General features: G+C 47.5%; 1 long non-coding RNA gene across 8 annotated transcripts in view; it reads right to left on the reverse strand.

Annotated features, from left to right (window-relative positions):
- Positions 1-15,695, reverse strand: part of LOC103346548 (uncharacterized) — a 199,429-nt gene extending 183,734 nt beyond the window's left edge. For 2 of the 8 annotated variants that reach the window (XR_016235044.1, XR_016235045.1), the window contains exon 1: positions 14,535-15,066. This is a non-coding gene — a long non-coding RNA (uncharacterized LOC103346548). Of the gene's footprint in view, positions 1-14,534; positions 15,074-15,182 lie in introns of those variants that run through there. The other 6 variants (XR_016235046.1, XR_016235047.1, XR_016235049.1 and 3 more) reach the window with 6 other exon arrangements.
- Positions 15,696-16,651: the final 956 nt, after the last annotated feature.

Here is a 16,651-nt window from a genome sequence, read left to right on the forward strand (position 1 = left end):
AGGACAGAGATATCCTAGTACAGGAAGCTCATAGAACCCCCAATAAACATGACCAAAAGAGATCCTCACCACGACACGTGGTAATTAAACTTACCACAGTGAAACATAAAGAAAAGATCCTAAAATGTGCAAGAGAGAAATGTCAGATTACTCTCAGAGGATCTCCAATCAGACTCACAGCTGACTTCTCATCAGAAACACTACAGGCTAGGAGGGAATGGCGAGACATAGCACAGGTGCTAAGAGAGAAAAATTGCCAGCCCAGAATATTATATCCTGCCAAGCTCTCATTTGTGAATGAAGGTGAAATAAAGACCTTTCATAGCAAACAGAAATTGAAAGACTTTGTGGCCACTCGTCCGGCCCTGCAAAAGATACTTAAAGATGTGCTACACTCAGAAACACAGAAACACGGCCATCAATATGAAAGAAGGGAAAGGAAGAACACCTACCAGTAAAAGAGCATGGGAAGCTCAAAGCATATACTAGAAAATATTTCCAGGAAAATGGCAGGGCAAAGTTACTACATATCAATAGTCACATTGAACATTAATGGTCTGAATTCTTCAGTTAAAAGACACCGTTTGGCTGACTGGCTCACAGAACACAACCCAACTATTTGTTGCCTACAAGAAACACATCTCTCTAACAAAGAGGCATGCAGACTGAAAGTGAAAGGTTGGAAAAAGATATTCCATGCCAACAGAAACCAAAAAAAAAAGCAGGTGTAGCCATATTAATATCAGACAAAATAAACTTTAATACAAAAACTGTTAAGAGAGACAAAGAGGGACACTATATAATGATTAAGGGTTCAATTCAACAGGAAGATGTAACTATTATAAATGTATATGCACCTAATTACAGGGCACCGGTCTATTTAAAAGATATGTTAAGGGACTTAAAGGGAGATTTAGATTCCAATACAATAGTACTGGGGGACGTCAACACTCCACTCTCAGAAATAGACAGATCATCCGGACAGAAGATCAACAAGGAAACAGCAGATTTAATTGACACTATTGCCCAAATGGATCTAACAGATATCTACAGAACTTTCAACCCTACATCTACAGACTTCACATTCTTCTCAGCAGCGCATGGAACCTTCTCTAGGATTGATCACATACTAGGCCATAAAGCAAGTCTCAGCAAATTTAAAAGAATTAGAATCATACCATGCAGCTTCTCAGACCACAGCGGGATGAAGCTGGAAATTAGCAACTCAGGAAACCCCAGAAAGTATGCAAACACATGGAGACTGAACAACATGCTCCTGAATGAACACTGGGTCATTCAAGAAATCAAAAGAGAAATCAAAAACTTTCTGGAAGTAAATGAAGACAACAACACAACATATCAAAACTTATGGGATACAGCAAAAGCAGTATTGAGAGGCAAATTTATAGCAATAGGTGCCTATATCAAGAAATTGGAAAGGTACCAAATAAATGAGCTTTCAGCGCACCTCAAGGACCTAGAAAAACTGCAGCAAACCAAACCCAAATCTAGTAGGAGAAGAGAAATAATTAAAACCAGAGAAGAAATTAACAGGATTGAATCCAAAAAACCATTACAAAAAATCAGCCAAGCGAGAAGCTGGTTTTTTGAAAAAATAAACAAAATTGACACCCCATTGGCCCAACTAACTAAAAAAAGAAGAGAAAAGACCCAAATCAATAAAATCAGAGATGAAAAAGGAAACGTAACAACAGACACCACAGAAATAAAAAGAATCATCAGAAATTACTACAAGGACCTGTATGCCAGCAAACAGGGAAACCTATCAGAAATGGATAGATTCATGGACACATGCAATCTACCAAAATTGAACCATGAAGACATAGAAAACCTAAATAGACCCATAACTGAAACAGAAATTGAAACAGTAATAAAGGCCCTCCCAACAAAGAAAAGCCCAGGACCAGATGGATTCACTGCTGAATTCTACCAGACATTTAAAGAAGAACTAATCCCATTTCTTCTCAAACTATTCAGAACAATCGAAGAAGAGGGAATCCTCCCAAATTCTTTCTATGAAGCCAGCATCACCTTAATCCCTAAGCCAGAGAAAGATGCAGCACTGAAAGAAAATTACAGACCAATATCCCTGATGAACATAGACGCAAAAATCCTCAATAAAATTCTGGCCAATAGAATACAACAACACATCAGGAAAATCATCCACCCAGACCAAGTGGGATTCATCCCTGGTATGCAGGGATGGTTCAACATTCGCAAATCAATCAGTGTGATTCACCACATTAACAGGCTGCAGAAGAAAAACCATATGATTATCTCAATTGATGCAGAGAAAGCATTTGATAAAATTCAACACCCTTTCATGATGAAAACTCTAAGCAAATTGGGTATAGAAGGAACATTCCTCAATATAATCAAAGCAATTTATAAAAAACCCACAGCCAGCATCCTATTGAATGGGGAAAAGTTGGAAGCATTTCCACTGAAATCTGGCACCAGGCAGGGATGCCCACTCTCACCACTGCTATTTAACATAGTTCTGGAAGTTTTAGCCAGAGCCATCAGACAAGAAAAAGAAATCAAAGGAATACAAATCAAGAAGGAAGAAGTCAAACTATCCCTCTTTGCAGACGATATGATTCTGTACTTAGAGGATCCAAAGAACTCTACTAAGAGACTATTGGAACTCATAGAGGAGTTTGGCAAAGTGGCAGGATATAAAATCAATGCACAAAAATCAACAGCCTTTGTATACACAAGCAATGCCATGACTGAGAAAGAACTGCTAAGATCAATCCCATTCACAATAGCTACAAAAACAATCAAATACCTTGGAATAAACTTAACCAAGGACGTTAAAGATCTCTATGATGAAAATTACAAAACCTTAAAGAAAGAAATAGAAGAGGATACCAAAAAATGGAAAAATCTTCCATGCTCATGGATTGGAAGAATCAACATCATCAAAATGTCCATTCTCCCAAAAGCAATTTATAGATTCAATGCAATCCCAATCAAGATACCAAAGACATTCTTTGCAGATCTAGAAAAAATGATGCTGAAATTCATATGGAGGCACAAGAGACCTCGAATAGCTAAAGCAATCTTGTACAACAAAAACAAAGCCGGAGGCATCACAATACCAGACTTCAGGACATACTACAGGGAAGTTGTAATCAAAACAGCATGGTACTGGTACAGAAACAGATGGATAGACCAATGGAACAGAATTGAAACACCAGAAATCAACCCAAACATCTACAGCCAACTTATATTTGATCAAGGATCTAAAACTAATTCCTGGAGCAAGGACAGTCTATTCAATAAATGGTGCTGGGAAAACTGGATTTCCACGTGCAGAAGCATGAAGCAAGACCCCTACCTTACACCCTACACAAAAATCCACTCAACGTGGATTAAAGACCTAAATCTACAACCTGACACCATCAAGTTACTAGAGAACATTGGAGAAACCCTTCAAGATATTGGCACAGGCAAAGAATTTCTGGAAAAGACCCGGGAGGCACAGACAGTCAAAGCCAAAATCAACTATTGGGATTGCATCAAATTGAGAAGTTTCTGTACTGCAAAAGAAACAGTCAGGAGAGTGAAGAGACAACCGACAGAATGGGAAAAAATATTTGCACACTATGCAACAGATCAAGGGTTAATAACCAGAATCTACAAAGAGATCAAGAAACTCCACAAAAACAAAACCAACAACCCACTTAAGAGATGGGCCAAGGACTTCAATAGACATTTTTCAAAAGAGGAAATCCAAATGGCCAACAGGCACATGAAAAAATGTTCAAGGTCACTAGCAATCAGGGAAATGCAAATCAAAAGCACAATGAGGTTTCACCTCACCCCGGTTAGAATGGCTCACATACAGAAATCTACCAACAACAGATGCTGGCGAGGATGTGGGGAAAAAGGGACACTAACCCACTGTTGGTGGGAATGCAAACTGGTCAAGCCACTATGGAAATCAGTCTGGAGATTCCTCAGAAACCTGAATATAACCCTACCATTCGACCCAGCCATCCCAATCCTTGAAATTTACCCAAAGGAGTTTAAATTGATAAACAAAAAAGCGGTCTGCACCCTAATGTTTATTACAGCACAATTCACAATAGCCAAGACCTGGAACCAACCTAAATGCCCATCAATGGTAGACTGGATAAAGAAATTATGGGATATGTATTCTTTAGAATACTATACCGCAGTAAGAAACAACGAAATCCAGTCATTTGCAACAAAATGGAGGAATCTGGAACACATCATGCTGAGTGAAGTAAGCCAGTCCCAAAGGGACAAATACCATATGATCTCCCTGATCGGTGACAACTGACTGAACACCAAAAAGGAAACCTCCTGAAGTGAAATGGACACTATGAGAAATGGTGACTTGATCAGCATAGCCCTGACTGCTAATGGACAACTTAATACATTATCCCTCTTAGTATTTTTTTTGTCTGTTCTACTTAATATGACTGGTTTAATTCTGTAATTATCACACAGTTATTCTTAAGTGTTGAAAATTAACTGAAATGTGATCCCTGTTAAACATAAGAGTGGGAATAAGAGAGGGAAGAGATGTATAATTTGGGGCATGCTCAGGCTGACTTGCCCCAATTGGTAGAGTTGGAAACATACCAGGGGATTCTAATTCAATCCCATCAAGGTGGCATGTACCAATGCCATCTCACTATTCCAAGTGATCAATTTCAGTTCACAATTGATCATAACGAAAGGACTAAGAGTCAAAGGGAGCACATAAACAAGTCTAGTACCTGCTAATACTAATTGATAGAATAAATAAAGGGGAGAGTGATCCAACATGGGAAGTGAGATACTCAGCAGACTCATAGAATGGCGGATGTCCTAAATAGCACTCTGGCCTCAGAATCAGCCCTAAAGGCACTCGGATCTGGCTGAAAAGCCCATGAGAGTATTTCAGGCATGGAAAGCCAAGACACTCTGGCAAAAAGATCTCTGTGAGTGAGATCCCAGTGGAAAGAACAGGTCTTCAAAGAGGGAGGTGCCTTTCTCTGAAGGGAGGAGAGAACCTCCACTTTGACTATGATCGTGTCTAAACAAGATAAGAGTCGGAGAACTCAAGGGGCTTCCATAGCCTTGGAAACTCATGACTGGTGCATAGGGAGATTACTGATGCCATAAACAGGAGTGTCAATTTGTAAAGTCAACAACAGGAGTCACTGTGCACTTACTCCTCATGTAGGATCTCTGTCCTTAATGTGCTGTACACTGAGGCTTAATGCTATAATGAGTACTCAAACAGTATATTTCACTTTGTGTTTCTATGGGGGTGCAAACGACTGAAATCTTTACTTAATGTACACTAAACTGATCTTCTGTAAAAAAAAAAAAAAGAAATTATCAATTCCCAACTTGACTCTCACTGGGATTAAACATGACAAGAGGTCTGATCTGATTTCATCATCATTTAAAAAAAATCATCTATTATTTTTCACTTTATGTTTCTGTGTGGGAGCAAACTGTTGAAATCCTTACTTAAGGTATACTAAGCTGATCTTCTGTATATTAAGATAATCGAAAATGAATCTTGATGTGAATGGAAGGGGAGAGGGAGTGGGAAAGGGGAGGTTTGTGGGTGGGAGGGACGGTATGGGGGGGGAAGCCATTGTAACCCATGAGTCGTACTTTGGAAATTTATATTCATTAAATAAAAGATAAAAAAAATACATTGTGGAGTTTGGAGGCGGGGAGAGGGTAGCAGAGGGCAGCTGCATTAGTAATGGCTGTTGTCTGGGCTAAATCTTTTTTTTTTTTTTAATATCTGAGCAAGCTTTCTACATTTTTTGATCAGCAGGTTTTTGAAAAGTTATGTTTCCTATTTAGAGTTCTCATTATTTAAAAATGGGCCAAATCTCACATTTTTCCAAACACAGGCAGTGTTGTTGGATACTGTCCCTACATCCCCCACTGAAATACTATTTTCCATAAAGAGCTGTAACGCCGAAGTCTATTAAGGAATCGGCATTCCCAGAGGAGAAGACTGACTTTACGCAAAAATAGGTTAAAAGGTCATTAAGAGTAATAAAAAAAAAATCTGATTATAAGTGAAAAGCAGCTGCTGATTTCCTGAGGGTAGAATCCATTAATCCTGAAACCTGACCTAGATAAGTCCCTGCGTATCCAGTGCCAATCTCGCGTTGTAAAACCTTGGATCTCGGCATCAGAAGCAGTCAGAGACTGGCGGCGAGTGATGTCGGGATTTTCTGGCACAGGGAGAAGTGCGGGACCACGATCCACCTCACGCGCTGCACGAGGCGACTTCAGAAGCCAAAGAAGCACGGTCACTCTGCAACAGCTAGAAATCCCTCTGGATTGGACTTTGCTCAGTTTCCGCCCTTTTCCTGGGGGCTCTGTCCTGGGTTCTAGTCCCGCGGGTCCCATTCAGTCTCCTGTGCTCAGGGCACTGCCTCCCTGGGCTCAGCACAGCCCTCTCCCAGTCCTCACCCCTCGGCTCAGCAACCCGTCCTTTCCCGACTGCGCCACGCCCTCCCCACGGCTCAGCTTTCTCATCCCTCCCCCAACCTTGCCACAACCCGTACCCAGGCCTCCTGTGGGCCCCCTGCCATGGGATCCGGGGAAGAGGATGGGTCCAGGGTTTCCCTGCAGTGCACAAACCCATTCCAGTCTCCCATCCACCCCATCTGCTTCCACTTTCTGCACCACCACCTTGGTAAGAACCGTGCAGATCCACGTGTTTTGAACTGATGCCCAGTCATTGCACAGGAGTGTGACTTCCCATCTCACTAGCCCGTGTGCCACTTCAGACACTTCTTCTGTGTGTTGTGAACACTCTCAATCTTCTCTGCCAGCATCCGAAATAGTCAGTTAACTGCCGTCAGCCATCCGGTTTTCACTCATGGAGCAGCCCAGCCTAGACCGCCATCACCTGTGCCTGTCCCTGTGCTGCTGCATGTCCTCCTGCTGCCAAAGCGCAGCACAGGCCTTGCTTCCGTTCACCTCACCTCTCGAGCAGGTGGCCCGGGGGCTGCCCTCACACATGCATTCCGGCTGGAACAACCGAAGGCCCAGGCTCAGAAGCTGGGCTGCTTCAGGCACCCTGGGCTCTGCCACCTGCTGACTGTGAATCTTAGAGGATTCTCTGACGCTCCCTGAGCCTGTTTACCTGCGTATAAAATGGAGAGAACACCCTCTACTGGGTAACTGTGGAGGAACGCAATTAATCATATGGTACCATTCAGTGACAGACCCTCGATAATGTCAGCATACAACTTCCCCTAAGCGACTGTCCTTTGGTCTCGCATCACAGGCATATCCAGCAAAACCAACTCAGGAGCCATTTCTTTCCCTCTCCACACAGAGCTTTCTGGGGTCATTTAGCCTCCCTCCTGCCCTCTCGCATGACAGATGCTGAGCAAAGTAGAGCCATCCCCTTGCTGACCACAGGGGCCCCTGGTTTTCCCTGTTGAGCCACGGCTGACTGTGGCCAACAGCATGACTCACGCCCCATTAAACACCAGGCAAACCCTGGCACCTCCCAGGACTCATCTCCAAGCAGCCAATCCCGGCTGCTTCCAAGCCCAGTCCACATAACACTCCCCAGAGGGTTCCCAGGACTACAAACAGCTATCAGTGTTCTGTTGGCCATCACCAGTATCTCAGAACCTTCTAGAAGCACACCAGCTGCCTACAATAGGTCACTGTCCACCCTACTATAGAAAAATGATCTTTGAGATACCCCAAAATAATTATTCCCTCAAAGCCTTAAGATCATTATCCCTTGTTTTGTGTCTATCTGGAGTGAGAATCTGAAAACAATCATTCACACATATTGTCCATGTCCATTTCCACCGGACAGCTGGACAGACTGGGCAGGTGGGTTTGGGTTTGGGATGGAAAGGGCCCCTCCCGAGATGGACGAAATCGAGGACCGACTAGGGACGTCAGAAACTGAAGAACCAGTCATGAGCTGAGAAGATTGCAAGGCAGGGCCAGCACTGCGGCATAGCAGGTGAAGCCTCTACCTACAGCGCCAGCATCCCCTGTGGGCACTGGTTTCAGTCCTGCCGCTGTACTTCCAATCCAGCTCTCTTCCAAGGGCCTGGGAAAGCAACAGAAGACGGCCCAAGTCCTTGGGCCCCTGCACCCACGTGGGAGACCCTGAAGAAGCTCCTGGCTCCTGGCTTCGGATCAGCACAGCTCCAGCCGCTGCAGCCATCTGGGAAGTGAACCAAGACCTTTCCCTTTGTTTCTCCCTCCCTTTCTCTGTAACTCTTCCTCTCAAATATTTTTTTAAAAAGATTACAGGATGTCAGATTAGGGTCAATTTCTATATTCCAGGGCTTAGAGGTGGGATTGTGCTTTGGCAAGTGCTGTCACAAATTCAGATTCAGTGTTGAGAGGACTGGCAGAGAGAAGAGTTGCAGGGACAAGAAAGCGAAAGGATTCCCAGCACCCCTGTGTCTTGTGAGTGTCTCAGCCCTGGCTTTGGACCAGCGGATGGGTTTACAGGGCTCCTGCATAGGATCCAGCCCTAAGGAGATACATTACACTCAATGCCGCAGTTTCTTGTGTAAACTTTCATCTCCACAGATCATTCCGGCCAAAATTCTAAGTCTCATTCTTTTTTAATCAAATTATATATATTTTAATCAAATATATATATATATATATATATATATTCACTTGAAAGGCAGAGTTGGAGAGGAGAGAGAGGGACAGAGAGGAAGCCGCCTCTTCAGTTAGCATTTCAGAGCACTCAACACAAGGGCAAGCCAAGTACTTGAGGCTGAGAACGGATCTCTGCCCTTGGAGTCTGGGGAGTCGGTCTGATTCATGAGGAACAGATGACGGGGGGCTGTCAATGAGTCAACAACAGAAGGGGCGTGCTGCCCCACAGGGGATGGTCTGAGCCATTTCATGGCAGAGGCAGTGTTTGGGCTAGCCAGGAAGGAGTGAGGGAAGAGTCCGATCTTAGCGTCTGGAGGGAAGTGGGTATCCCAAGCAGAGGGGCAACTGGCAGCAACAACCTTGTGTCATTCCCTAGAGGCCTAGAGTAACTGCTCAGAGAACACGCCAGTTCACCGCGGCTGGCCCTGGGTGTACGCCGACAGGTTTGGGCATAGGGTTGGTGTAATGACAGCCAGACTTGGGAGGAGGAGGGAGAGAAAGCCATGAAGAACCCCACCAGCTCTGCTAAGGGCTTGGAAGGATCCTAACGCATCACGTGGATCCAAGGGGAGGAGAGGTCAAGGCTTAGCAGACTCCCAGCTGCTGCAGTAATTACACATGGAATCAAAGCCTGGAACAATGCAGGGGCTATGGGTAGAGGGACAGGTAGGGAGATACTAGACGGAGTTAACAAGGCAATAGGATTTGAGGACAAACTGGAGACGAAGGCCAGGGAGGAAGAGCCATCTTGGAATTCCCTCCTGCTCCTACCTGGAAAGCTACATGATGGGAAGGACCCTGGGGAAATGGGATGGACAGGTTTGCCTGGAAGGTGTTCAGTTCTGTCCCGCCTGATTCATTTGCAGCTCCCCCTGCTCCCCGCATCCCTGCACTTCACCACACGGCCCGAGAGCGTTACCTCCCTGCAGCCAACCGGCCTCCCCTAGGCCCTTCCGCTCACTGGGCTGTGTGCCCTGGGTGCTAATCCACCCTTGGCCATCCTTCTACTGCATGTCAGCCTGCTCAATGTAATCCTGCACAGGAACCAGTCAACAGATGCTAGGGGATGAGTGAGACGCCGTCCCTCCCTCAACGTCTACCAAGAGCCGAGATGTTACATGGCTTCAATTAGCAAAGCCAACTGCACACAACACCATGGGACACATGCTCAGCCCTGGGGCAGGGTCCCTGGTGCTCACAGGCCACAGAGCCAGCACGGCCTCTGCCCCATGTGTCTGCACACATCCTCCACCCAAGGTGGACATTCAGCAGGTAAGGTCATGGTCTACATCTGAAACAAGGAGGGGCGGCAGAGGTAGCCTGTTGTGGGGAGCAACTGAGACTAGACTAAATTACTGGAACTAGGACTAATTCTATGCATCTGCTCTCCCACAATATGGCGCTGAGAGAGAGAGACCAAACAACCTCTACGCAGCTGCCTCATCAGTTTGATAAGCTGCAGGAGCTGATCCTGCTCCTGATTGGAGGAGAGCAGCATGCTCGGCGTGTGGGTAGCAGAGTTGGGATTGGTGGAAGAGGACTATAAAGGAGGAGAGAAACAACATGCACCAGGAACATCTGAAGGAACACCTGAGGAACATCTGAGCAGCCCCCGAGAGAGCCGGCCGGCGGTGTGCCGCCCCTCCACGGAGGTGGAGGGGCCGGCAGCTAACCCAGGATGGCGTCGTTCCTCTGCAAGTGAGGGAACGGCAGCTAACCCGGGAAGGGCAGAGCAGACAAAACAACAGCTCAGGGTCCTGTGTCATTCCTCCGCGAATGGGGAAGCGACAGCCTGTGAGCTCACTGTGAAATGCATGTGGCACCAAGACTGCTCTGTGCCCTTTCCTGGCCGTCCAGCCTGATGGCCCAGTGGGACGGACTCACCCCTGACGCCCACAAACTCCGCTTCTGCGAACCGTGCCGGCTCTCGAAGGCCAAGTCAATCTCCCTCACTAAGCCAGCCACAGGGCCTCAGCTCCCTCAGGATCTCTCACACCTGTCCTCCCTCCCCCTCATCTGGACAGCAAGCCTGTTCTCTAGATCCCGTGTCTTTGACATGAACAACATGGGTGTTTTTGGAATAGTCACTATTTCAGGAAAAAAAAAAAACTGCTATAACAACATAAACAAAAAGCAGTATGGCGATGTTTTATAATAGGTAGACCCTGGAGATTAAGAGGCTGGCGTTGTGCTGTAGCAGCGTAAGCTGCCGCTCTGACGCCGGCATCCCATATGGGCACTGGTTTGAGACCCAGCTACCCCACTTCCAGCCCAGCTCCCTGATAATGTGCTTGGGAAAGCAGCAGAGGACGGCCCACGTGCTTGGCTCCTGCACCCACATGGGACACCCTGAACAATCTCCAGGCTCCTGGCTTTGGCATGGCACAGCCCCAGCTGTTGCGGCCATTTGGAGAGTAAACCATCGGATGAGCCCACCCCCTCTCATTCTGCCTTTCAAATAACTAACACATAAATCTTAAAGAAAAAAAGAATGTGGGATTAAATCTGAGGATAAAAATGTGTTTGAGATTGGGGAAGGCAACGGAATAAACAAACCACCAAGGAATTGAAGTGAGAGCATGGCAGAGAGCGGGAGGTACAAAGCATTAGGCAGAAATTCTTGGAGTCTCCTCTCCAGTGCTCACATGCAGATGCTGCGACAGGCGACTGCCATGCCACCTTCAAGGAGCAAACCCAACTGTGCAACGTTTTCCAGCACAGAGGCGGAACACACTGCCAATTTACTCAAACGCCTGCACGATGGTGATGTGCACCTCTGACAAGCATAGCAAGAAGAGAAGCTGTAGCTTTATCTCACTCGTGAACAGTAACCCAAATATGTTGTGTAAAAAGCTAAGCAAACAGGACCTAGCACCCAACGAAAAGGATGATGTATCACTCACACCAGGAGGACTAAACGTCAAGACATTAAATCATGGACCTCAACCACTCAACCCAAGGTCAAAAGAAAAACTTTGCATGCACTCACCTATGCAGAAGCTGAAGTGGTATTCGACTTTGAACATCAAATGCAAAGGATGAAGAACACAACTCCCTGGCGTGATGAAAACATATCTCACGCCAAATGCAAACATTCTTTCTAAAGATTTAGCTATTTATTTGAAAGGCAGAGTTACAAAAGCAGAGGCAAAGAGAAAACAGAGAGAGAGGTCTTCCATCTACTGATTCACTCTCAGATGGCCACAACGGCCAGAGCTGAGCCTATCTGAAACCTGGAGCAAGGAGCCTCTTGCAGGACTCCCACGTGGCTGCAGGGGCCCAAGTACCTGGGCCATCTTCCTCTGCTTTCTCAGGCACATTAGCAGGGATCTGGATTGGAAGTGGAGCAGTCAGGACTCGAACCGGTACCTGTACAGATGCTGGCACTGCAGGCAGTGGCTTTACCCACTAAGCCACAGGGCTGGCCCCAGATGCAGACATCCTGATGGTGGCTTGAACGAAGCACTCAGAGGACTTCCTGGCACAAGGTTAGCACCACACACGCTCAGCAGTGTTTACCGTCACCATAATCACTATTAGAAACATCTCCTGAGTGTCAGTTACCTTTTCAAGGGTATACACTACCACCACCCATCTTCAATGTATTCCTCACCAATTACAATTAGCGGAGAGATTGGGAACAAAAAAGACCTAAAATTTGGAATAGAGCAAGTTGCTCAGGCTCTCAGAATCGGACTTCACACCCACAGGCAGCAGGACAAACAGGTGCAAACTAACAAACAGGAGATCTCTGCGCCATGTCTTATTGTTACACGAACACATTGCATCAATGGGTGTCTCATAGAAAAACAGTAACCACACAATTTGAGAGAAAAGGTGGCAGTATCGACAGAATGACATTGACGGATGTGAAATTGGCAGGGAACGCCCTGGTTCTAGGTAGACAACTTTGAAACAGTCAAGAAAAACACGCAGACTCTTGAAGAAACAGGAAGGCGCCTTATTCTTGGTTGTGAAGACTCAAAGTTGTCAAACTCCCAGTCTGACTGTTAGGATCCTACATAAAATGACCACAAGCTGCCTTCACAAAATCAAACATGGAAAAGGCGGAACTGAGAGAGGGGCCTGGCCCCAGCACACACAGAGCATTCGTTCCCAACTGCGTCACAGAGAGGAGGAGGAGTGCTGGGCACAGAGCAGCGTACAGACACCCGAACACCCGACGAACTGAGCCTGCCCGACACGGACATCTCAAATCCATCTGCGACATCATCGCCACCCACCAGCCCAGGAGAAACAATTACTCCACTCCCCACACCATGGGAAATTCTACGAAGATCGAAGCTGTAAAACTGTTTTCACCCTAAAACTGCAGGCAAACTGCACCACTCAGGCCCATGGACACCAGAGCCGTGCTCACTTGCGAGGCACCAGGCCAACACTGCCATGCCTTCCACCTGGTGCACTCAGATCCCAGCTGCCTAGAATGGTTGAGGTCAGCTTCTACCCCCCAGCACCAGGGGTGTGAATGCCAGCTCTCTTTCGCTGAGTTAGATTTCACTGCAAACAAGAGGACTCCTGGGAACAAGAGATACTTCGCTAAGCAGAGGCAGTGCCTTGCCAGACTGCCCAAGGGTCACTGAGGGGCTGGCGCATCGGCCCAGGAGCCCCGCAGACCTCGGTGGGTCGCCCACACATCCACTCGCTGTCTTCCTGCCCTGGGCGCCATTCTTCCTCTCTTGAAAAAGTTGGCCTCAGGGCTCGAGCCCTGTTTCCCCAAGACACCTGCCACCCCTCTGAACTGACCCTAAGCTCTTCTAACTACAGCAAGAAATTCACCATCCTAAACCCTCCGTTTGAGAAAGACCACATTAGGAACGGACACAAAGTCTCCTTGTGTGGGTCTTTATAAAATCAGCCCCGCAAATAAATAAAAAAAGAAAAGAAAAAGAAAAAAGGGGCCAGCACCGCAGCTCACTAGGCTAATCCTCCGCCTATGGCGCCGGCACCCCGGGTTCTAGTCCTGGTTGCTCCTCTTCCAGTCCAGCTCTCTGCTGTGGCCCGGGAGTGCAGTGGAGGTTGGCCCAAGTGCTTGGGCCCTGCACCCGCATGGGAAACCAGGAGGAAGCATCTGGCTCCTGGCTTCAGATCAGTCGGCCGTGGCAGCCATTTGGGGGGTGAACCAATGGAAAGGAAACCTTTCTCTCTGTCTCTCTCTCTCTCACTGTCTAACTCTGTCAAATAAATAATAAAAAAGAATAAAATCAGCCCCCCATTCCAACAGAGGGGTAGACTGAAACTGGCAGGAAATCTGAACATGGTTGTGACACTAGCAAAGTAGGACAACCATCAGGAAGTTCCCTTTTAACTTGTTAGTACTGGGTAACCAAGGCCAACGTGGCATCCCAGTTCTAAGAGTCATTCACTGTAAGCCATCAAAGTCAAGGGAATGCTGAGGAAACCGACAGCCTACGACCCATCCCAGGAAGAGTCCGTGTGTTCCCTCCCACCTCTCCACCGCCACATTCTATTCACACAAACTTCCTGAAGTCTCTCATCTTGCAAACTGCGTTTTTTGTTTAGCTTCAGGTCTAACACATTCCCTGTCACTAAAATTCTTCAAGAACATACTATTGGCTGTGTCATAATCCAAAAAATGCTGGTATCATAATTTCCTTTACTTATTTCTCTAAAGTTGGGCATTTACAGATTTCCATGGCAGGAAATTAAAGCAGAGCCTGTAAAAACCACTAATGGCATCTCTGACGACTGCCTTCCGGTAGATTTTCGACACTGGAATTACCGGTTCAAATGAGAAGTTTGTATCTGGATATTTATTCCAACATCGGTTCCAGTGATTCCACAGCTCAGCCTCAGCAGGTATGGTCAGGTACAAGGCTCACCTTGGGGACTGACTTCCGCACAGGAGTGACCAGAGACTGGATCTCATTCATTACATCTCCAAAGGCTGACAGGCGAGGTTTCCAGAGACGAGCTCACTGGCTCCTAAAATTTCATTCTCTTCTTTTCTAACCCACGCGATGAACCCGTGAAAAGCAAAATAAGAAAACCCATGCGGAAAGAGCACATAGCAATCTCCCGCAGCACCCTGGGCTCTCCTGACTTAAGGCCTCCCTGAACCCGTGGCTCTCAGACATCACTGTGAACCAGAATCAGCAGGGGCAGATTGGCTCACAGCCTGGCCTCACCTGCCGTTTCCAGCCCAGTGGGTCGGGTTCTCCACGAGGCTCTGTGATACTGTCAAGGCAGGTGCTGCCACTGTGGGCGCACACCCTGGACACCTAATAGGTCCCAAGTGCATCCCAGCGTCACCAGGTGGCCATAAGCACACAAGGAAGCTCCCTGCCCTCCAGAGCTCAGATTGCAATAAACAGACATCCCATGACCCTCAAGTCTCCCGGTGAGCAGGATTTTCAGGGAGTGATGAGTGTTAAAACCTCTTGTTAGTTCTCTAGTGCAGGAGACGTGCAGCTATGGGCCTGGCGCCCAGCCAGGCAGAGTCCTGGTACCCGTGCTGCACGTATGCTTACCTCCCACCAGGATGGGGCTGGAGCCAGCAAGGCAGAGCAAAGCACGTGCAAGGTTCAGTTTAGCCGGTTCCTTCTCACCCAGCAAAGCAGCCAGCCTGACATCAGCAGGAGGCCCAGCACTTGGAGAACAGAAGGCAGAATGCTGCTCCCGTGCGCAGCCCTGGGAAACACACTGTGCACCCTCTAGAGCCAGCAGGGAAAGCAAGGCCTTGGGTATCAGAAAACCCAGGTCTCACCTGGGCTACGGGAGGCGCGCAGCCTGAGCCACAGAAGAGAGTGATCAACACTGATCATGCACTCAAACCACCTGACTCCGCAGGAGCCAAGGAAACGGGCCAGGGGACTCCAGCGCTGAAACCGCTTCAACAGCGCGGGAAACAAGGATTGGCGAGTAAGGCAGGCCGCGCGCCCATCTCATACCTGCACAGTGCCTTCTTTGCAGATGCCTTCGCCATCAGGTACGAAAGGAGGGAACCCAGAGGCTCCCACCCCACCGCGCCCCTCCTCCATCCCTCGGCGACTGCCTTAACATCGCCTCTTAGGGAAGCAAAGGCCCCAGGCAGCATTCAATCCAGCCTTCCTACGAGGGTGCCTGTGCCCGCACTTGCTGCGTGCTCTGTGCTTCGGGGCTGAAAACAGTTTTGCAAGTTCACACCTGGCTTTGGACCACATTTTAAAGATAACGGAGGGTGAAATGCATAATTTGCACGGTGAACCACTACACCCACATACACATGAAACAAAATTTTACACAATGATATTTATTCCAACTACAGGAAGTGACGTTTTCATCCTCTTGCTTTTAACGCCTGTAAAACCCACGGAACTTATTTTACAATCCAAAGCACAACAAGCAAAGTTTGAAAAATCTCTGTTCATGGTGTTTGTAAAATCCTACAATATCCATACAGAACCACACCTCAAAAAGAGAAACCAAAGTGACCCTGCCATACGTTTTCTGGGGGCGGGGGGAGCAAACCAGAAAACCCACACAACTCAGGTTGCATCCGAGCCAGGAGGGGCCTCTGCCTGCCTAATTACGCCCCCAAATCTCCACACTGCGCGTCCCTGGTGGGGGCACAAAGCTCACGGCCAGATCAGCTCTGACCAACGGAATGTCCGGCAATGACAGATTGTTCCGGCCGGTACTGCCCAGTGCAGTAGCCACTGACCTCACGTGCTGCCCATCAGTTGCAATGTGCCCAGTGTGATGGCCACACCGCAGCTTCAGGACATTGCTCGTAAATAAACTAGTGGAACAGATCCAGATTCCAGCCAGCGTACCTGCCGCATCTCCACAGTGGCGATTTCGGCCAAACTGAAGGTTCTCGAGGTCCCCTGCTACAGACCTTCTGCCCTCCTAGCCACCGAAAACGTCGTTTTCCTAGAATGCGAATTCGTTCCATCGCAGACTCACCCCTGCCCCACCTGCGGCTTGCTCTACAGTGAGAAGGTGCAGCTCACACTGG

This window comes from Oryctolagus cuniculus, chromosome 6 (genome assembly GCF_051225735.1).
Source record: "Oryctolagus cuniculus isolate XC-2025 breed Fujian yellow rabbit chromosome 6, ASM5122573v1, whole genome shotgun sequence".
In the NCBI taxonomy this organism is placed as follows: domain Eukaryota; kingdom Metazoa; phylum Chordata; class Mammalia; order Lagomorpha; family Leporidae; genus Oryctolagus; species Oryctolagus cuniculus.